This window comes from Pristiophorus japonicus, chromosome 9, assembly GCF_044704955.1.
Source record: "Pristiophorus japonicus isolate sPriJap1 chromosome 9, sPriJap1.hap1, whole genome shotgun sequence".
NCBI lineage: Eukaryota > Metazoa > Chordata > Chondrichthyes > Pristiophoridae > Pristiophorus > Pristiophorus japonicus.
The window spans coordinates 214,160,314-214,183,385 of NC_091985.1; the positions used below are offsets into that span (position 1 = coordinate 214,160,314).

At 47.2% G+C, this 23,072-nt stretch overlaps 1 pseudogene; it reads left to right on the top strand.

Annotated features, from left to right (window-relative positions):
• LOC139273616 (zinc finger protein 850-like) overlaps positions 1-6,344 on the top strand; it is a 170,773-nt pseudogene extending 164,429 nt beyond the window's left edge.
• The last annotated feature ends 16,728 nt before the right edge of the window (positions 6,345-23,072 follow it).

The window sequence follows — 23,072 nt, forward strand, 5'->3', positions numbered from 1 at the left end:
CAGATACATAATCAATCCCACACTCTCACACATCACCAGTCTAACAGATATATAATCAATCCCACACTCACAAACAGTACCAGAGACTGAGAGAAACATAATGATTCATACACTCAGACACATTGAATGACAGATTGAGAGAGAATCATAATCACTTCCAGTACCTGAGATTGACTGACCGTGAAACTCACACTCCGAAACCAGGCCCTTACAGCTACAGACAAATACTCACATTCGCATACCAGAGACAGATCGTTGGAGAGTGAACTCCAGTCACTCACCAGAAACTGACAAGTATGGAAAAAAAACACTTTTGCATTCCAGAGACCGATAGATACAGAGTAATACCCACACTTACATTCCAGAGACTGATAGTTACAGAGTAATACCCACACTCACATTCCAGAGACCGATAGATCCAGAGTAATACCCACACTCACGTTCCAGAGACTGATAGATACAGACTGAAAATAACACTCATAACAAAAAACTTACAGGTTCTGATTAAAACCCTTACTCAAATATCAGAAACACAGATACAGAATAAAACCCACACTCACTTCCCAGAGACGTATAGATACAGAATAAAACACATACCAGAGAGTGACAGATAGAGAGTAAAATCAGCACTCACCTGAAAGTGACTGTCTGATTCAATGTCAAAACCACAATACCACAGCTGTACCAGACACTTAAAGGCACAGAATGAAATCAACATTCATATAATAGCAACTGATAGGTACAGAAAACATACACACATTCACATACCAGTGACAGACAGGTAGAATGTGGTAAACTGCACACTCTCATAACAGAAACTGTGACATAGAGAATATAACCCCACTCATAACAGAAACAGACAGGTACAGATAAAAAGTGCCACACTCACACACAAGAGACTGACAGGTACAGAGTGAAATCCACATTCATACTTGAATAAAACACACATTCACATAACAGCAACTGACAGGTGGGAAACCCACATGCACATCCCAGAGACTGACATTCACAGATTAATACTAACACTCACATACCATAGATTGATGGATACAGAATAAAACCCACACTCACATACCATAGACTGACAGATACAGAGTAAAACCCACACTCGCATACCATAGACTGACAGATACAGAGTAAAACCCACACTCGCATACCATAGACTGACAGATACAGAGTGAATCCCACACTCGCATACCATAGACTGACAGATACAGAGTAAAACCCACACTCACATACCATAGACTGACAGATACAGAGTAAAACCCACACTCACACCAAAGACTAATAGATACAGAGTGAAGATCACACTCACATCCCAGAGAATGACAGCTGTAGAGTAAAATCCACACACACATAAAAGTGAGTGGCAGATAAAGAATAAAACGCACACTAACATCCCAGAGAGTGAAAGATACAGACAAAAATACACATTTCATGTTACCGAGATTGACACATACAGATAATACCCAAACCCATATACCAGAAACTGACAGATACACAGAAATACCCACACTCAAATCCCAGAGACTGACACAGAATAAAACTCACACATACATCCTCGAGAGTGACAGATACAGACTGAAATATGCACTCCCTTACCAGAAACTGGTAGGTATTGTATTGATTAAAACACTTACTCATATAACACAAGCTGACAGGTACAGAGTAAAATCCACACTCGCACAAGAGATACTGAAAGGTGCAGAATGAAACAACAATATCAACTTATAGTTTCTAGCATATAAATATCAGGTACAGGACAAAACCCACACTCGCATACCAGAAACTGGGAAACACAGAATAAAACCCACACTCACATACCAGAAACTGACAGGTACAGAGTAAAACCCACACTCACATCAGGGAAACTGAAAGGTGCAGAATGAAGCTCCACTCAAATACCAGAAACAGAGAGGTACAGACAAAAGCCCATATTACCTGAAACTGACCAAGAGTAAAACCCACACTCACCTACCAGAGATTGAAATTTACAGATACAATCCACACATATACCAGAGACTGAAAGGTAGAGTGTGAAAACCACACACACACACCAGTAACTGACAGATACAGATTACAACCCACACTCACACATATCAAACACTGACAAACAAAGAGTAAAACCGCACTCACAAAGAAAATCAACACTCAAATACCAAAAGTTGACAGTGCTGGAGGAAAACCCACAATGACAGAGTAGAAACAGTCATGGACAGAGTAAAATGCACACTCACATTTCAGAAACTGATAGGTACAGAATACAGCTCGCATTCACATAACAGAAACTGACTGGGATAGAGACATCGCAAATTCATCATCATAGGCAGTCCCTCGAAGTGAGGATGACTTGCTTCCACGCCAAAAAGGGATGAGTTCACAGTTTTTTCAGTGAAGGACCTAATATTCCAGATCCCAAACTACATCTTGAAGGGTGGAAGATGCCTGTGCGTGGATTTTTTTAACATGTGGTGACCGTTGCACACCAGCCACCACATGGGCTTGACCGAGCTAGGTCTTGGTCCAGTGGCAAAGAGGAATCGCAAACTAACATACCAGAGACTGACAAGTATAGAGTAAAATCCACACTTACACAACAAAAACTGATATATACAGAGTAAAATTCAAACTCACATACCATAGACTGAGAGATAGAGTAATACCCACACACAAATATCAGAAACAGACAGGCACAGGTAAAACCCACACTCGCATATCAGAAAATGACAGGGACTGTGTAAATCCAACACTCACATACCAGAGAATTTCAGATACAGAATGAAACCCACACTCACTTACCAGTAATTGACATGTACAGAGTGAAAACCTCTCTTCCATACCATAAACTTACAGGTATAAAGGAAAAGCCACACTTGCTAACCAAAGACTGACCGATACAAAATAAATACTACACTCACTGGTAGGCATAGTCTATAGGCCCCCTAACAGTAACTACACTGTTGGATGGAGTATAAATCAAGAAATAATGGAGGCTTGTAAAAAATAAATGGGAATAATCATGGGCAATTTTAATCCTCATATTAATTGAACAAACCAAATAGGCCATGGTAGCCTTGAGCATAGCGTGTATCTGGGATAGTTTCCATAAACGGTACATTGTGGAACCGACCAGGGAGCAGGCTATCTTAGATCTGGTACAGTGTAATGAGAACATAAGAACATAAGAAATAGGAGCAGGAGCATGCCATTTGGCCCCTCAAGCCTGCTCCGTTATTTAATAAGAACATGGCTGGTCTGATCATGGACTCATCTCCACTTCCTTGCCCGCCCTTCATAACCCTTTATTCCCTTATCACTCAAAATACTGTCTATCTCTGCCTTAAATATATTTAATGACCCAGCCACCACAACTCTCTGGACAGAGAATTCCACAGATTTACAACCCCTCACCTCAGTTTTAAATGGGCAACCCCTTATTCTGAAACTATGTCACCTAGTTCTAGATTCACCCTATGAGTGGAAATATCCTCATTGCATCCACCTTGTCAAGCCCCCTCATTATCTTATGTTTCAATAAGATCAGCTCTCATTCTTCTGAACTCCAATGAGTATAGGCCCTTCATAATCATCATCAACCCCCTCATCTCCGGAATCAACCTAGTGAACCTTCTCTGAACAGCCTCCAATGCAAGTATATCCTTTCTTAAATAAGGAGACTAAAACTGTATGCAGTACTCTAGGTTTGGCATCACCAATACCCTGTCCAGTTGTAGCAGGACTTCTCTGCTTTTATACTCTATCCCCCTTGCAATAAAGGCCAACATTCCATTTGCCTTCCTGATTACTTGCTGTACCTGCGTACTAACTTTTTGTGTTTCATGCACAAGGATGTCCAGGTCCCTCGGTACTGCAGTACTTTGCAATTTTTCTCCATTTAAATAAAAATTTGCTTTTTTATTTTTTCTGCCAAATTGGACAACCTCACATTTTCCCACATTATACTCCATCTGCCAAATTCCTGCCCACTTACTTAGCCTTTCTGTATCATTTTTCAGATTCTGTGTGTCCTCACAACTTGCTTTCCCACCCATCTTTTAATCATCAGCAAACTTGGTTACATTACACTCCGTCCCTTCATCCAAATCATTAGTATAGATTGTAAATAGTTGAGGCCCCAGCACCAATCCCTGTGGCACTAGTTAATGTTTGTCAACTGGAAATTGATCCATTTATCCCGACTCTCTGTTTTCTATTAGTTAACCAATCCTCTATCCATGGTAATATAATATCCTCAACCCGTGAACTTTCAACTTGTGCAGTAACCTTTTATGCGGCACCTTATCGAATGCCATCCAGAAATCCAAATACACCACATTCACTGGTTCCCCCTTTTCCCACCCTGCCCATTACATCCTCAAAGAACTCCAGCAAATTAGTCAAACATGATTTCCCTTTCATAAAACCATGCTGACTCTGCTTGACTGAATTATGCTTTTCCAAATGTCCTGCAACAGATGTTGGGCTAATTCGTCTTGTAACACTGTTGTGAAGCATCTTGGGACATTGTACTAAATTAAAGGTGCTATATAAATAAAATATATTATTAATAAAGGAAAGCTACAGGTTTGTGCGCTGCCATCGAGATTCATGGAGCTTTAGCACCCATGTGTGGCCATCTTTGCAAAAGAGCAATGTGTGGGCAGGGCTTCAGGGTCCCAGTGAACCCAGCCAGAGTCAGCACCTTCAGGGGAGGAGAGCGAGGGGCACCAATGAGTGTAGAACTGAACCCAGCCAGAGTCAGCACCTTCAGCGGAGGAGAGGGAGGGGAACCAGTGAGTGTAGAACTGAACCCAGACAGAATCAGCACTTTGAGGGAGAGGGAGAGGGAGAGGGAGAGGGAGAGGCACCAGTGAGTGTAGAACTGAACCCAGCCAGAGTCAGCACCTTCAGGGGAGGAGAAGGAGGGGCACCAGTGAGTGTGGAACAGAACCCAGCCAGAGTCAGCACCTTCAGGGGAGGAGAGAGAGGGGCACCAGTGAGTGTAGAACTGAACCCAGCCAGAGTCAGCACCTTCAGGGGAGGGGAGGAGAGAGAGGGGAACCAGTGAGTGTAGAACTGAACCCAGCCAGAGTTGGTGGTGAAAACTGGGTGCGGAGGATAAGCTGTCTTCAGACATTCGATGTGTTTGAATTTCAGGACAGGGAGGATGGAGAGTGTATGGGATGGGGATTTAGAGCTTTGGAGGAACACGGGAGGCAAGAATGTTCCATGAAATCTAGAATTGTTTGTTCTTAATTTCTGTCCTGTACTTACAGTAATGATTTTTGTAAACTCCTTTTCCGGGGTATCAGAAGGGCAGGATTTGCAAACGGGAAACTCAAACCAAACATCAGATCAAGATCTGACAGAGTCACTCGATTCCTCAGGACCTGAATATCATCGGCCTTTGAATGTGGAAGGAGAAATGTTTGTGGGAACAGATTTCAAACATCAGTGTGAGTGGAAAAGCACGGAGACACACTCACCCGAGGGGGAGTGTTCCAGTGCACTGCCTGTGGAAAGAGCTTTAACCAGTTACACAGCCTGAAAAAACATCTCACCTTTCACAGCGGGGAGAAACCATATACGTGTTCTGTGTGTGGACGAGGCTTCAACTGATCAACCTGGAGCGACACAAGGACAACCACACCATGAAGAAACCGGGGAATGTGGGGACTGTGGGAAGAGATTCAGATCCCCATCTGAACTGGGAAAAAAGTCACACTGCGAAGAGGCTGTTCATCTGCTCCATGTGTGGGGATCGATTCACTTGGTCAAGCAACATGTTGACACACCAGCGAATTCACACCGGGTTGAGACCGTACACCTGCCCCGTGTGTGGGGAGGGATTCACTTGTTATTCCAACCTTCTAACTCACCAGCGAATTCACTCTGGGAAGAGCCCGATCACCTGCTCTTTGTGTGGGGAGGGATTCGCTCGGTCATCCCATCTAATGGTACACCAGCGAGTTCATACTAGGGAGAAGCTGTTCACCTGCTCCGTGTGTGGGAAAGAATACGTTCGGTCATCCTACCTGCTAAGACACCAGCGAGTTCACAAGTGATTGCAGGGTTTGGATTCTGCTGTTATCCCAAACTGAATCATGTCCATTCTGACAGTTGTGGTTTCTTTCTGCTGATATTGATGACCCCGAACTGGGCTGGAGTTTAATATTCTGGATATTTGACCATTTAATAAACGGGAAAAGGGTCAGATAAAAATAATGCTGATTGTGTTTGCATCCATACTTAACTCTTTTTAAAGAGATTCCTTCAAATACTGGAAGTTGCAACAAATGGAGCTAAACTTTGTTAACAATTGATAATAAAATGAATTGAATCTGCGGGTTGGTTTTGGTTTTCTCTGGGATGGAGCCAGACATGATGTTCCTTGAAATACCGCCGGTGTCCAGTAGATGATGCTGTTTCTCCAACTAACTCCGACTGTGCGGAGAGTGACTGCCCCCGAGAGCATGAGGAATGTGGGCAACTCAGGGTCAGACACTGAACTCACTCATCCCACAGGGACCTGACGCACTGCCCCCTCCCTGGGGCAGCCGCAGGTCAGACACTGAACATACTGCATCCCACAAGGACATCACTCACTACTTCCTCGCTGGGGCAGCCCAGGGTCAGACACTGAACATACTGCACCCCACAGGGACATCACACGCTGCCCCCTCCCTGGGGCAGCCGCAGGTCAGACACTGAACATACTGCATCCCACAGGGACCTCACACACTGCCCCCTCCCTGGGGCAGCTCAGGGTCAGACACTGAACATACTGCCCCCCACAGGGACATCACACACTGCCCCCTCCCTGGGGCAGCTCAGGGTCAGACACTGAACATATTGCATCCCACAAGGACATCACTCACTACTTCCTCGCTGGGGCAGCTCAGGGTCAGACACTGAACATACTGCACCCCACAGGGACATCACACACTGCCCCCTCCCTGGGGCAGCTCAGGGTCAGACACTGAACATACTGCCCCCCACAGGGACATCACACACTTCCCCCCTCCCTGGGGCAGCTCAGGTCAGACACTGAACATACTGCCCCCCACAGGGACAGCACACTCTGCCCCCTCCCTGGGACAGATCGGGGTCAGAACTTGGAATGGGAAGGGGAGGATCCAGTTGTTGTCGACCATGTAGGAACCAACGACGTAGGTAGGACTAGGAATGAGTTTTTGCTGAAAGAGATGGAGGAGTTGGGGTCCAAATGAAAAAGCTGAACCTCAAAGGTAATAATCTCTGGATTGTTACCTGAGCCCCACACCAATTGTTACAGGGATAAGCAGATTAGAATGTTAAATGTGTGGCTCAAATGGTTATGTGGGAGGCAGGTGTTTTGCTTTACGCACACTGGAACCAGCACTGGGCAAAGAGGGAGCTCTTTCCTTGTGATGGGCTCCACTTGAACTGGGCAGGAACCAGTGTCCTGGCGAATCGAATAACTAGGGCAGTAAACAGGGCTTTAAAATAATTAAGGCAGGGTGGGGAGATCCAGGAAAGTACAGTACGGTTTAGATACAGAGAAAAAGCAACAAGAGAAGAGACATGTCAAGGCTCTAGAGCAGAGCAGAATTTTGGGTAAAAATAAGCAGAATGGGTCAGGAAGGGACAGAGAGAGTAACAAAGGTAATAGGGCATTACTGACTGAGGAGACATCAAGGAAAAATAGAAGAATGTCTAAGCTAAAGGCACTATATCTGAATGCATGAAATATTCACAATAAAATAGATGAATTAATAGCACAGATAGAAATTAATAGGTTTGATCTAATAGCCATTATGGAGACATGGTTGCAACGTGACCATGGTTGGGAACTAAATATTCCAGAATACCGAACTTTTGGTAGAAATGGCAAAATGAAAAAGGAGAGGGCGCAACCCTGATAATAAAGGATGGGCTAAAGACAGCAGAGGGAAAGGATCTGAGCTCGGAAAATCAAGAAGTAGGATCAGTTTGGGTGGAGCTAAGAAACAGCAAGGGGCAGAAAACATTGGGAGGGGGGGGATGTTTATAGTGGTAATGTAGGGCACAGTATAAATCAGGAAATTAATGGTGCTTGTAACAAAGGTAATACAGTAATCATGGGGACTTTCATCTGCATATAGACTGGGAAAACCAAACTTGCAGTAATAGTGTGGAGGATGAATTCATGGAAGGTATACAAGATGGTTTTCTAGATCAATATTTTGAGGAACCAACTAGGGAACAGGCTATTTTAGATCTAGTATTATTCAATAAGAAAGGGTTAATTAATAATCTTGTAGGAAAGTGGCCCTTGGGGAAGAGTGGCCATAACATGATAGAATTTTGCATTAAGTTTGAAAGTGATTTACTTAAATCCAAACTATGATCTTAAATCTAAACAAAGGAAACTATGTAGGTATGAGGGGAGAGTTGGCTAAGGTAGATTGAGAAACTACATTAAAAGGTATAATGGTAGAAAAGGAATGGCTAGCATTTAAAAAATTAATTCATAATTTACAACAAACATACATTCATTTAAGGCACAAAAAACCCAACAGGTATAGTGGTCCAAACGTGGCCAACAAGAGAAGCTAAAGATAGTATTAGATGAAAGGAAGATGCTTATAATGTTGCCAAAAAGAGCAGTAAGCATAGGAAGATTTTAGAATTCAGCAAAGGAGGACCAGGAAATTGAGGGAAAAAAAGGCAACTAGAATAAGAGAGTAAACTATTGAGGGACAACATAAGAGACTGCAAAAGCTTCTATAGGTATGTAAAAAGGAAAAGATTAGCAAAAATAAATGTGGGTCCTCTACAGGCTGAGACAGGAGAAATTATAATGGGGAACAAGGAAATGGCAGAGAAATTAACCGCATACTTTGTGTCTGTCTTCATGGAAGAAGGAGCAAAAAAATTGGAGAACCCATGTCTAGTGAGAATGAGGAACTAATAGAAATTAGTATTAGTAAAAAAATGGTATTGGCGAAAATAATCGGACTGAAAACCGATAAATCATTTGGACCTGATGCCCTACATCCTAGAGTATTGAAAAGGGTAGCTATAGAAATAGTGGATGCATTGGTTGTCATGTTCCAAAATTCCATAGATTCTAGAATGGTTCACATGGTTTGGAAGGTAGCAAATGTAACTGGGCTATTTAAGAAAGGAGGGAGAGAGAAAATGGGGAACTGCAGACCAGTTAGCCTGACATCAGTAGTAGGGAAAATGCTGAATTCTATTATTAAGGATGTGGTAACAGGCACTTAGCGAATATTATTAGGCAGAATCAACACGGCTTTATGAAAAGGAAATTATGTTTGAGAAATCTGTTAAGAGTTTTTTGAGGTTGTAACTAGCAGAACAGATACGGAGGAACCAGTGGATGCGGCGTATTTAGATTTTCAGAAGGCATACGATAAGGTGCCACATGAGGTTATTGAACAAAATTAGGGCTCAAGGGATTGGGGGCAATATACTAGCATAGATTGAGGATTGGTTAATGGACAGAAAACAGAGAGTAGGAATAAAGGGTTCATTTTCAGATTAGCAGGCTGCAACTGGTGGTGTACCACAAGGATTGGTGCTTGGGTCTCAGCTATTCACAATATATATCAATGGATGAGAGGACCAAATGTTAAACAGTTGGACGTCTCTGGCCCAGCATCCTTGGGACCTGACTAGTGCCGGACCATAGCATTTTCCGGACCACGGGAGGTCAGCTGCTGACAGCAACCCGGACGTGTTCTGTCATGCATGGGGAGAGAAGGGACGGGATGGGAGAGAAGCGGCGGGGCGAGAAGCAGCAGAAGCGTTTGGGCGGGGGGAGAGAGAGCTAAGCCGCCGAGCCTCGCGCTGAGCCACGACAGCGGCAGGGGGAGAGCGGGCGGCGGCAGGGTGTTGTAATGGTTCACATTAAGGACACACATAATATAATAACAAGGCATTGTTGTGTGTAATGTACCACATTATAATGCCAGAGACCCGGAGAATTTGAAGGGAACTTGATGAATGGTCTGAGAATAATTGTGTTATGGGCAGGAGGGTAAGACTGACCACTGGCTGTGCTCCGAGAAGTGCAAATACACCCCGCTCTTACAGCTGTGCGGGACAGAGGAAACAGACAGAAGGGCGGATATCGAATGACAGACTTTCCAACCTGCTGTCCATTCCATTATAACCAAGTACCGCGACCTCTGCTGCAGACCCGGGGATCACAGGATGGGGTAAATAACAACCATCGCAATGAAATGAAGAGACACCTGATCAGTGAACTCCTGGTAAACTAGGGAAGTGAGTCGGAGCTGGAAATCCAAATAGAGAAATACTAATGATTAAAAAGGGTTAGATTCCAGAACTTCCTGTTCATAGAGTTAAACCCGTGGGGCTAAGGACGCGGGAGTAAAACTGTGAGTGAGGCCTTGATGGCTGTGACGGCTCCCGTGAGACTCCGCATTAGATCCCAGCAGAGAATCCGGCTGTAGATCCCCACAGACCATGGTACTGAAGGATGCTATCACGGCTCTTTAAAGAGAGGAAACATTCCCGATAAACCATTACACACAAAGGGATAGTCCCAGAGATTAGGAACACATGGGAACAGCTCTTGGAGTTTGTCCACAGCTGAATGGGATCTTGAGATCCGGTGTCGATTGGTGGAAATTCAGCGCCAGGATCAATTGCTCTGAGACTCTCCGCCGAATTCGCTGATCTCCGGCCATTCTGAGCAAAGCCGAGCCTCTCCGCGGCATGGCCAATGATTCCGGCAGGGGATGGTTTGTAAAGTTAGCTCATACTTCACCTGGAAGTGCGTGATCCTTAATGTACAGGGATTTCTGTCCTGTATTCATACCATGCTGTACATTGTGTGATTCATTGGATGGTGTCAGAGGAGCGGCAGGTTGCTTCGGCCTCATGCTGTATCTGAGTTCGATGAACGACTATACAGTGAGATTTACTCTGTATCTAACCCTGTCTAGCTGCCCTGGAAGTTTTTGATGTAACTGGGTCGAGCGAACTTTACCCTGTATCTGAAACGTATCTAACACGTACTGTACCTGACTTGGGAGTGTTTGCTGGGTAGTTTACATATGGTTTACTCTGTATGTAAGCCAAGCTGTATGTGACTTGGGAGTGTTTGATGGGACAGTGTAGGGCAGTGGTGGGCAAAATACAGCCCGTGGACCATATCCGGCCCGCCATGTCATTCTATCCGGCCCGCTGGATGGGTCAGAAATAGAACGTGAGCCGGAGCTCGAGCTGCACATTCGTCTATCCACTTTCACTTCGCATGGGTCAGAGACAGTCCCGAACTGCAGCCAAGGAAAAACCATAGTATTACTTCATTCAAATTAATAATTCGCAAAATCGATTCTCCCTGGACCGATTAAAAGGATCCGTTCCGTGAGTCTGGGACCCAATGGCGGACGTACGTACCCAGAATGCACTGCGTACTAGAATATGCCCTATCCATTTTAGAGTCATGGCTGCTCATCTCCACAGATCTTTTACCGAAGAAAGTGACTGGCGCTGCATCTTTTTTCTCCCTGTATCCAGAGTATGACGGCAGGGGAGTTCTCATCTGTCACCAATTGGGCCGACATTAGTAATCTTTGCAGAGGGACATAAGGATGAGTGAAGTGGGGAATTGAAGCTGATATAGGCTCTAAAGAGGCTACAGTTCTATTTCACACCACTGATTTACAGAGACCAGAAGATACCACAACATTTTCAACTTTTATCTTTGATTCATTTCTAGGCCGTATCGAATTCATGTTGTGTATGTAAGATAGCATCTGACTACTATCTGATTTATGTTTATGCAATGTTCATGTTGATCAAATGTTCCCTCTAATTTTTTTCCGCACACTGTCCCTTTAAATTTGCTGCTCGAATACTAGGCTGCCGCACATGCGCAGTGTCTCTTCCAGCGACAGGTGGGGAGGGGCCTGCGTGGGACCGCGCGATTGTTGCTGACCGTGCGGCCACGCGCCTCAGGACCAACATTGGTGGGCAGCCCTTAACAGCTCAACAAAACTTGTTAATTGGCTCTTCAGCCAATATAATTGCCCAGCCCAGGTCTAGGTGATGGAAGCCATGGCAAGTTGCTGCATCTTGTAGATGGTACACACTGCAGCCACGGTGTACCAGTGCAATGTTAACAAATATAAACAGCAATCCCAGCCGCCCAGATCAGGTATAACTGCCGTCTATTCTGGGTTGTAACGGTCCACATTAAGGACACACATGAGATAATAACAAGGCATTGTTGTGTGTATTGTACCATATTGTAATGCCAGAGTCCCGGAGAGTTTGGAGGGAACTTGATGAATGGTCTGAGAATAATTGTGTTATGGGCAGGAGGGTAAAACTGACCAACGGCTGTGCCCCTGGAAGTGCAAATACGCCCCGCTCTTACAGCTGGGTGAGGCAGAGGAAACAGACAGAAAGGCGGATATAGAATGACAGACTTTCTAATCTTGTGTCTGTTCCTTAATAACCATGTACCGTGACTCTGCTGCAGACCCGGGATCGCAGGATGGGAAAATAACAACCTTTGCAAAGAAATGAAGGGACACCTGAGTAGTGAACTCCTGATAAACTAGGGGAGTGAGTCGGAGCTGAAACTCCAAATGGAGAAATACCACTGATGAAAAAGGATTAGATTCCAGAACTTACTGATCATAGAGTTAAAGCTGTGGGGCTGAGGACACAGGAGTAAAACTGTGAGTGATGCCATGCTGGTGTGACTGCTCCCGTGAGACAACAAACTGGATCCCAGCAGAGGATCCGTCTGCAGATCCCCACAGACCATGTAGGGTGTGCAAGGCACTGAAGGATTCTATCACGGCTCTTTAAAGAGAGGAAACATTCCCGACAGACCATTATACACAAAGGGATAGTCCCAGAGAGTCAGAGCACATGAGAACAGCTCTTGGAGTCTGTCCACAGTTGAATGGGACCTTGAGGTCCGGTGTCGCTTGGTGGAAATTCAGCACCAGGATCAATTACTCTGAGACTCTCTTCGCCGAATTCACTGATCTCCGGCCACTCTGAGCAAAGCCGAGCCTCTCCCCACCATGGCCGGTGATTCCAGTAGGGAATGTTCATTGTTACAGCAAAGGGCTTTCACCCACTGGTGGGCTTTCTGAGTTTACTGGCTCTAGTTATATTCTGCAACAATCTGAATCTACCCAGCATCTCCCGGGGTGTAATTTTCAAACTCTAACACTGTGCTGGGATGGCATTGTAGTATCGGCCAAAGGCAGTACAATGGCCTCAGACACAGACTCAGAGAGCCTCCCAATACACCATGGTTTCACTCCCCACACCAGCCCCATTGTAGTATCGGCCAAAGGCAGCACATTGGCCTTAGACACAGACTCAGAGAGCCTTCCAGTACAACATGGTTTCATGCCCCACACCAGCCCCATTGTGGTCTCTCTCAGGAGGATTTAGTGCCCCATTTGCAGGGTCAGGAGTATTTTCCGTGGTGTGAGCCGATAATATAAAGAACTGACGCTGAATTTATGAGATAATAAAGCAAGAGGGATGGAGCTTACCAATCCCAGCACAACATGTCCCCTCTGTACAGTGCGGGGAGACACGGGGAAGTCCCTCGGACTTCCTTCATGTGGACCGTGGCCACAACTGATGTAACCGGTGAGACAATGGGTTCTGTTTGATTCTAAAATATGGGACGGTGGCAGCTCCGGAGTGTCTGAGGATAGAGCAGGCCACTCCTTCACAGAATGGGAAACACAACCTGTCAGCTCAAATTTAATTCACATCTTTGGCGTTTGCTTAATGGAAGGATGTTTGTGTGAAAGATTATAACATTCCTTATTCCCGACTCTCAATGATGTATTACTGGAGAAGATGAAATTGGAATTAGGATTAAAATGTTCCTTGATAAAGATTTCAGATCTTTGTCGCTGGCAGTTCTGCACTAATGGAGAGGGAAGATGATTCGAGCCAGGCCTGGTCCAGATTTAATTTCACAGCAGGACTTCAGACTGGTTACAGGAACACTTCCTGCTCCCAGTCTCTGAGACACTGGCTCCTCACACTGGGACACTGTGTGTCCACAGTCTCACCCAGTCTCTGAGACACTGGCTCCTCACACTGGGACAGAGCGTGTCCACAGTCTCATTCAGTCTCTAAGACACTGGCTCCTCACACTGGGACTGAGCGTGTCCATAGTCTCATTCAGTCTCTGAGACACTGGCTCCTCACACTGGGACACTGTGTGTCCACAGTAACACCCAGTCTCTGAGACACTGGCTCCTCACACTGGGACAGAGTTTGTTCACAGTCTCTGAGACACTGGCTCCTCACAGTGGGAGCACCATTGTTATTCGCTGTCCCTGTTTATACTCCTCTATCCCTCGCTCCTGGGGTTCTCTCACCACTCGGAAGGTTGCTGCTTGCGAGGAGATTTGCCTCCGGAGGTTTAGAGGGATGTCTGCTCGGTCCTGGCCATTTTCTGGACAGCTCGTTATCTGCAAAACACTGGGGAGACCTCCAGGCACTGGAGGCAGTGCGGGGAAGTGGCAAAGGCTGATGCTGGTATCAAAGGACTGAGGTTTGAGATAGACTGGGGAAACATGGGCTTCACAAACTGAAAAGGAGAAGCTGGAAGGAGCTGGGAAAAAAATTGTTATGCGGGTGGAAAAGCGGGACTTCGAAACATCACTTTAAGTTAAATTGTGAGAGAAGGACTCTGGGACACGGGGTAACACTGGGAGATAATAAACTTAGGACCAATCTCAGGAATTCTTCTCCACCCAGAGAGTGAGCAACATTTGGAGCGGACTTCGTGTGGAGCTGGAGGTGACACTCACTGCCAAGGACAACCACCTCCCACTGGGGCCTGGGCTGTTCTTTCCACGGGCCTCCTGTCATCAGGACAGTCGAATATTCAGCCCAACACCGCGAGCTGGAGCTGGCACCATCCAAAGCGGAAATATTCTCCACCTCTGCATCCTTCCCATTGATACCCTTACCCAACAAATATTTGTCAATCTCAGTCTCAAAGGCTCCAACTGACCCACAGCCTGAAGAAGAGTATTCCATATTTGCACTACCGTTGTGTGAAGAAGTGTTTTTCAACACAGCACCGAACTTTAAGGTTATGCACCCTTCTTCTGGACCAGAGGAAATGGTTTCTCTCCATCTACTCTATCAACTTATCCTAACATTAAAAAAACTCAATCAGTTCACCATTAACCTTCTATACTCAAGGTAATATAGGCCAGGTTTGTGAAATCAGTCCTCTTAAATTAACCCTCTGAGCCCCGGGTATTAGTCTGGTGAATCTGCCCTGCACCCTCTCTTTCCTGAGCTGTGCTATCCAGAACTCAGTACTCTAGATGGAGTCTAACTAGGGCTCCATACACCACTAGCAAAACATCCTGCCCATTGTATTCCAAATGCCTCGAGATAAAGGACAACATTCCTTTATCCTGTTTGATTCTTTTTTCCTTGTCTACCGGCATTCAGCGATTTGTGTGCCTGGGCACTTAAAACCCCTTCCTCCTCCACACTTCCTAGCTTCCCACCATTTAGAAAATACACTGATCTATCTTTGTGGGTGGAAAAGCGGGACTTCGAAACATCGCTTTAAGTTAAATTGTGAGAGAAGGACTCTGGGACACGGGGTAACACTGGGAGATGATAAATGTAGGACTAATCTCAGGAAGTTAATCTTCACCCAGAGAGTGAGCAACACTTGGAGCAGACTCCGGGTGGAGCTGGAGGTGACACTCACTGCCAAGGCCAACCTCCTCCCACTGGGCCTGGGCTGTGTTCTCTGTGGGCCTCCTGTCCTCAGGACCATGAGGCCGGATGGTTCTGTGTTGTATTTCACACAGTAAGAACAATCCGAAGAGTGTGTGAATGTGAGGCTTCAGTGTGTGAGGAACCGACTTCCTCAGACAGTGCTGTGGTCAGAAAGTTTCACAAATGAAATGCAGATTGCCCATGTCATTGCTGCAGTGATTTCACTGCCAGATTCCCCGCCCCGCCCCCACCCAAGGCAGGATCCCAATATTGGGCGGTAACTGGACCGTGTGCTTCCGCCACATATTGGATTCGGGAAACCCGGAGAAAACTCTGCCGGGATCATGGTGGGGTCACTCTGGATGTCTATGAGCCAAGGGATGAAATCCAGCCTCCAGGACAGATGTTTGTCTTTCCGCATTCGGGAGTAAAGTAGCGCCTACACAGAGCACACAGAGTAAATCAGGTTGAGCAGAATCCGAATGGAGCAACGGAACTCGCCCAATGTTCCCTCCATTCATTGTTCTCTCTCCGCACCGCCCAGGCCCTATGAGGGTTGATCCGCCCTCAGGGCCTTTCACTGCCTCTGGGTCACTGCACTTGTGGCAGGCGAGGCTCCCTGGCGCCATCTGCTGGTAAGGACTCAACACACCCTCGGGCTCTTTACCCGCCGCTGGGTCACTGCACCTGCCTCGGGCCAGCGCGGTTCTCTGGCGCCCTCCACTGGCCCGCTGTGTATTGTAAGATTGGTCTTTCCCCACCGGTGAGTCTTTGTACATTTCTTTACTTTACATTTCAAGGTACGATTCTTAATATCCAGGATACATTGTGGTACGTTCATCAAGTTACATTACATGTGTCACCATACGGCACACAGTAAGGGTACAGTTACATTTGTTTCCAACATGTATTATGCAACAGAACTTGCATTATACATGGCACTACATAGGTTTTTGCAGATCATGGTGCTCTATCTATACAAAAGGTTTACCATTGCAGCCCGAGGGGAGTTTTATACTGATTCCAGCCCCTGGGTTTTCCGTGGCAGAAGAGCTTTAAACTGTGGCCCTTCCCCACCATGCCTTTGCGGCGGCTGCACCAATTTTTAGTGCGTCCCTCAGCACGTAATCCTGGATCTTGGATTGCTCCAGTCTGCAACATGCAGACATGGACATCTCCTTGATCTGGAAGGCCAGCAAGTTTCGGCAAGACCAAAGTGCGTCTTTCACCGAATTGATGGCCCTCCAGCAGCAGGTGATGTCTGTCTCGGTGCGTGTCCTTGGGAACAGCCTGTAGAGCACAGAGTCCTGTGTTATGGAGCTGCTTGGGATGAACCTCGACAGCAACCACTGCATCTCTTTCCAGACCTGCCTTGCAAAGGCGCAACCTTGAAGGAGATGGGTGACAGTCTCATCCGCCCCGCAGCCGACTCGGCGACACTATGCCGTGTTGCTGAGACGTTGGCTGTGCATGAATGCTCTGATGGGTAGGGCCCTCCTCACCGCCAAACAAGCTACGTCTTGGTGCTTGTGTGAAAGCTCTGGCGATGAGATGTTCTGCCAAACGAGTTCGACAGTCTGCTCAGGGAACCACCCGACAGGGTCCACCATCTCCTTCTTTTGTAGGGCATCCAGGACCTTACGTGCTGACCACTGTTTTATGGCTTTGTGGTCAAATGGGTTTTTTGTGAAAAACTTTTCCATGAAGGACAGGTGGACAGGCATGGTCCAACTGGTGGGGGCGTTTCACAGCAGCGTGGACAGGCCCATCCTTCGCAACAAAGGGGACAGGTAGAACCTCAGCACGTAGTGACACTTGGTGTTTACGTACTGGGGGGCTGTGCACAGCTTGATGCAACCGCACACAAAGGTGGCCATCAGGAAGAGGGCCACGTTCGGAACATCCTTTCCACCACTGTCCAGAGATTTGTACATTGTGTCTCTGCGGACACAGTCCATTTTGGACCTCCAGACAAAGTGGAAGACGGCCCGGGTGACTTCCGCGGCACAGGACCGAGGGATGGGCCAGACCTGTGCCACGTGTAGCAACCCCGAGAGTACCTCACTCCTGATGACCAGATTCTTTCCTGCCATGGAGAGGAAGCACAGCTTCCACCATCCCAGTTTTTGCTTCACTTTGGCGATACGCTATTCCCAGTTTTTGGCGCACGCCCGATCCGCTCCGAACCATATTCCCAACACCTTCAGGTAATCTGGCTTAATGGTGAAGGGAATAAAGGATCGGTCGGCCCAGTTGCCAAAGAACATGGCCTCGCTTTTGCTGCAATTGACCTTCGCTCCTGAGGCCAGTTCAAACTGGTCGCAGATTGTGAGCAATTTTCGGACCGACTGCGGATCCAAGCAAAAGATGGCTACATCATCCATGTACAGGGAGGTCTTGACCTGAGCGCCTCTGCTGCCTGGGATCGTCACCCCTCTAATGCCTGCATCCTTCCTGATGGACCCAGCAAAGGGCTCGATACAACACACAAACAAGAGAGACGAGAGAGGACAGCCTTGCCTGACTCCAGATCTGATCGGAAAGCTTTCAGTTTCCCACCCGCTGATTAGAACTGCGCTACTGATGTCTCTGTAGAGCAGTTGGATCCAATTGCGGAATGCCACCCCAAACCACATTTTGGAGAGCACGTCCATCAGGTACGTGTGCGATATCCTGTCAAATGCCTTCTCCTGGTCTAAGCTGATTAAGCAGGTGTCCACCCCACTGTCCTGCACGTAGGCGATCGTATCCCTGAGTAGCGCCAGGCTATCAGAGATCTTCCTGCCAGGGACAGCGCAGGTCTGGTCCGGGTGAATCACCAGCTCAAGAGCAGACTTGCGCCTGTTGGCGATGACCTTTGCCAGGATCTTGTAGTCCACATTGAGCAGTAAAATGGGCCACCAGTTTTTGATTTCCTCCCTTTCCCCCTTCTGCTTGTAGATGAGGGTGATGATGCCTTTCCTCATTGATTCTGACATACTGCCAGCCAGAAGCATACCCTCATACACTTCCAGCAGGTCTGGGCCCATCCAGTCCCACAGAGCCGAATACAACTCGACCGGTAAGCCGTCGCTTCTGGGAGTTTTACTCGTCGCAAGGGACCGGACGGCCTTTGTCATCTCGTCCAGAGTTAACGGGTGGTCCAGACTCTCCCGCTCACTGTCGTTTAGGACCTCCGTGATAGACGACAGGAACGACTGGGAGGCCGTGCGGTCTGTGGGCTTGACGTCGTACAGCCTGGCATAGAAGGATTTGCTGATCCTCAGCATGTCAGGCTGCGAAAACGTCACAGAACCGTCTTCTCCCTTTAGGCTGGTGATCACAGAGCTCCCCCTGTGTACCTTTTGGAAGAAGAAGCGCGAACATGTCTCATTCTGCTCGATGGAGCGGACTCTGGAGTGGAAATGATTTTGGAGGACTCTGAGGCAAAGAGGAAGACTTGCTGGCCCTTCACCTCTTCGAGTTCCTCTGCGACATTGACTCCCATCGACTGCAACAGGAGCAGGTTTTGCATGCTCTTCTGGAGTTGGGACAATTCCCTCTGTCTCCCTCTCGCCTCCTGAACACCTTTGAGGATGAAGAACCTCTTGATATTTGTCTTGATTGTTTCCCACCAGTGCATCGGGGAATCGCAGAGGGGTTTTACGGTTCTCCAACCTTTGTAATCCCTCTTGAGTTCCTCCACGTTTTCCGGAGTCAACAGTTTCACGTTCAGCTTCCATATCCCTCTGCCAACTTTCTGGTTTTCCTGTGGGCAACAGTCAGCCAGTAGGAGGCAGTGGTCAGAGAAGAACACCGGTGTGACATCGATGGATCTGACCTTGAGTGTGTGGGACACAAACAGGCAGTCTATTCTGGAACGGACGGACCCGTCTGGTCTCGGCCAGGTGTATCTGTGCGGTGCTCCATCTGCAGAGTTGCTGAAGATGTCGCACAGCTTGGCGTCTTTTACAGCATCCATCAGGAGTTTGGACGTGGCGTCCAGTTTTCTGTCGGCTCTGCTGGATCGTCCAGCCGTATTGATGATGCAGTTGAAGTCACCACCCAGAATGACCGGCCTGGACGTCACCAGCAGCAGTGGGAGCTGTTGGAAGAGGGCCAGCCACTCGCTTCTGAGAGGCGAGGCATACACGTTAATTAGCCTTAAAGGGGAATTTTTGTTCATTACATCTGCTACGAGGAGGCGGACGCCCACCACCTCCTTAACTTCAGTGATGGTGAAGTGGCCTCCCCGCAGCAGAATGCCTAGGCCGGAAGACCAGCAGTCGTTGCCTCCTGACCATATGGATGGTCCATGGGCCCACCATCGTGACCACTGCCGGTAACTGCTGAAGTGCAGCAGCCCCCACTCCTGCAAGAACAGCAGGTCTGCTTTGACCTTGGCGAGGTACCCCAAGGTGGAAACACATTGTGTAGTGGATTTTACGCTACGCACGTTAATAGATGCAATTTTTAAATCCATGTTTAAGTTACAGGTTACAGTTCAAAACATTTACATTTCAAATAAACTGTCCTTTACATTGGAGACCTGTCCAGTGGCCGGTTCCTGCAAACATAGATTTTCAAAGTAAAAGTCTACTTCACCTGGGCTGGCATACTGGTCTTTTTTTTAAATTTCAAAATATATTTATTCATATAAAAATTTGTACAGTACATTCAAAAGCAGTTCAGTACATTTAGCTGCGGTCAGCAATCCCATACACTATATTTGGGTGCTGACAGCAGTTCCATTCGATACATTTCCTTGCTTTTCATTTCAAGTACAATTCGGTACAATACGGGATACATTGTAGTACATTCGACAAATTACATTATATGTGTCACTATACAGTACACGGAATGGGTGACGGTACATTTACATTTTTTCTTTTCAACGTGCATTATGAAACAGACCTTGCATTGTACATGGCACTACATAGGTGTTTATAGATGATGGTGCTCCATGTACACAAAAAAGAAGTTACAAGTACGGCCCGAGGGAAGTTTTGAACTGATTTCTGCCCCCGGGTTTATCGTGGCAGAAGGGCTTTAAACTGTGGCCCTTCCCCACCGTGCCCTTGGGGCGGCTGCACCAATTTTAAGTGCGTCCCTCAGCATGTAATCCTGGATCTTGGATTGCACCAGTCTGCAACACGCAGACATGGACATCTCCTTGCTCTGGAAGACCAGCAAGTTTCGGCAAGACCAAAGAGCGTCTTTGACTGAGTTGATGACCCTCCAGCAGCAGGGATGTCTGTCTCAGTGTGTGTCCCTGGGAACAGCCCGTAGAGCACAGAGACTTGTGTTCTGGAGCTGCTTAGGATGAACCTCGACAGCAACCACTGCATCTCTTTCCAAACCTGCCTTGCGAAGGCGCAATCCTGAAGGAGATGGGTGACAGTATCTTCTGCCCCGCAGTCGACTCGGGGGCACTGTGCCGTGCTGCTGAGACGTCGGCTGTGCATGAAAGCTCTGACGGGTAAGGCCCTCCTCACCGCCAACCAAGCTATGTCTTGGTGCTTGTGTGAAAGCTCTGGCGATGAGACGTTCTGCCAAACGTGTTCGACAGTCGGCTCAGCGAACCACCCGACAGGGTCCACCCTCTGCTTCTTTCGTAGGGTGTCCAGGATGTTACGTGCTGACCACTGTTTTATGGCCTTGTGGTCAAAGGGGTTTTTTGTGAAAAACTTTTCCACGAAGGACAGGTGGACAGGCAACAATGGGGACAGGTAGAACCTCAGCACGTAGTGACACTTGGTGTTTGCGTACTGGGGGTCTGTGCACAGCTTGATGCAGCCGCACACAAAGCTGGCCATCAGGATGAGGGCCACGTTCGGAACATCCTTTCCTCCACTGTCCAGAGATTTGTACATTGTATCTCTGCGGACACGTTCCATTTTGGACCTCCAGACAAAGTGGAAGATGGCTTGGGTGACTGCCGCGGCACAGGAGCGAGAGATGGGCCAGACCTGTGCCACGTGCAGCAAACCCGAGAGCACCTCACTCCTGATGACCAGGTTCTTTCCTGCCATGGAGAGGAAGCGCAGCTTCCACCATCCCAGTTTTTGCTTCACTTTGGCGATACGCTCTTCCCAGTTTTTGGCGCATGCCCCGTCCGCTCCGAACCATATTCCCAACACCTTCAGGTAATCTGGCTTAACGGTGAAGGGGATAAAGGATCGCGCGGTTGCCAAAGAACATGGCCTCGCTTTTGCTGCGATTGACCTTTGCTCCCGAGGCCAGTTCAAACTGGTCGCAGATTGTGAGCAATCTGTGGACCGACTGCGGATCCGAGCAAAAGATGGCCACATCATCCACATACAGAGAGGTCTTGACCTGAGCGCCTCCGCTGCCTGGGATCGTCACCCGTCTAATGCCCGCATCCTTCCTGATGGACCCGACAAAGGGCTCGATACAACACACAAACAAGACAGACGAGAGAGGACAGCCTTGCCTGACTCCAGATCTGATCAGAAAGCTTTCAGTTTCCCACTTGTTGATTAGAACTGTGCTACAGTTATACAGGGTATTGGTGAGACCACACCTGGAATATTGCGTGCAGTTTTGGTTTCCATATTTCCGAAAGGATATACTTGCTTTGGAGGCAGTTCAGAGAAGGTTCACTAGGCTGATTCCAGAGATCAGGGGGTTGACTTATGAGGAATTCAGATGAATGAGAGGTAATAGTATCGAAACGTATAAAATTATGAGGGGGCTTGACAAGGTGGATGCAGAGAGGATGTTTCCACTGATGGGGGAGACTAGAACTAGAGGGCATAATCTCAGAATAAGGGGCCGCCCATTTAAACAGAGATGAGAAGGAATTTCTTCTATCAGAGGCTTATAAATCTGGAATTTGCTGCCTCGGAGAGCTGTTGATTTTTGGACATTGAATAAATTTAAGACAGAAATAGACAGTTTCTTGAGTGATAAGGGGAGCGGGCGGGGAAGTGGAGCTGAGTCCATGATCAGATCAGCCATGATCTTATTGAATGGCGGAGCAGGCTGAAGAGCCGTACTCCTATTTCTTATGTTTAGCTCTGTCAAGCCCGTGTGGTGGCTGGTGTGCAAAGACCACCACACGTGAAAACAATCCACGCACAGGCATCCTCGCACGCTCCAAGATTTAGTTCGGGATCTGGAGTTTTAAGATTCTTCTGAAAGCTGGCGACCCCCAGGTGGGCAAGTTAACTCCCACAAACAAATGCTTTACTACGACATTCACAACTACAACAAGTAGAACCAATACCCAAATCATTAGTAGTTATCGCAACCTGTATAAAACCACACCTACTACATAACGCAAAGATCAGTCTGTTTTTGAACAATAAGAC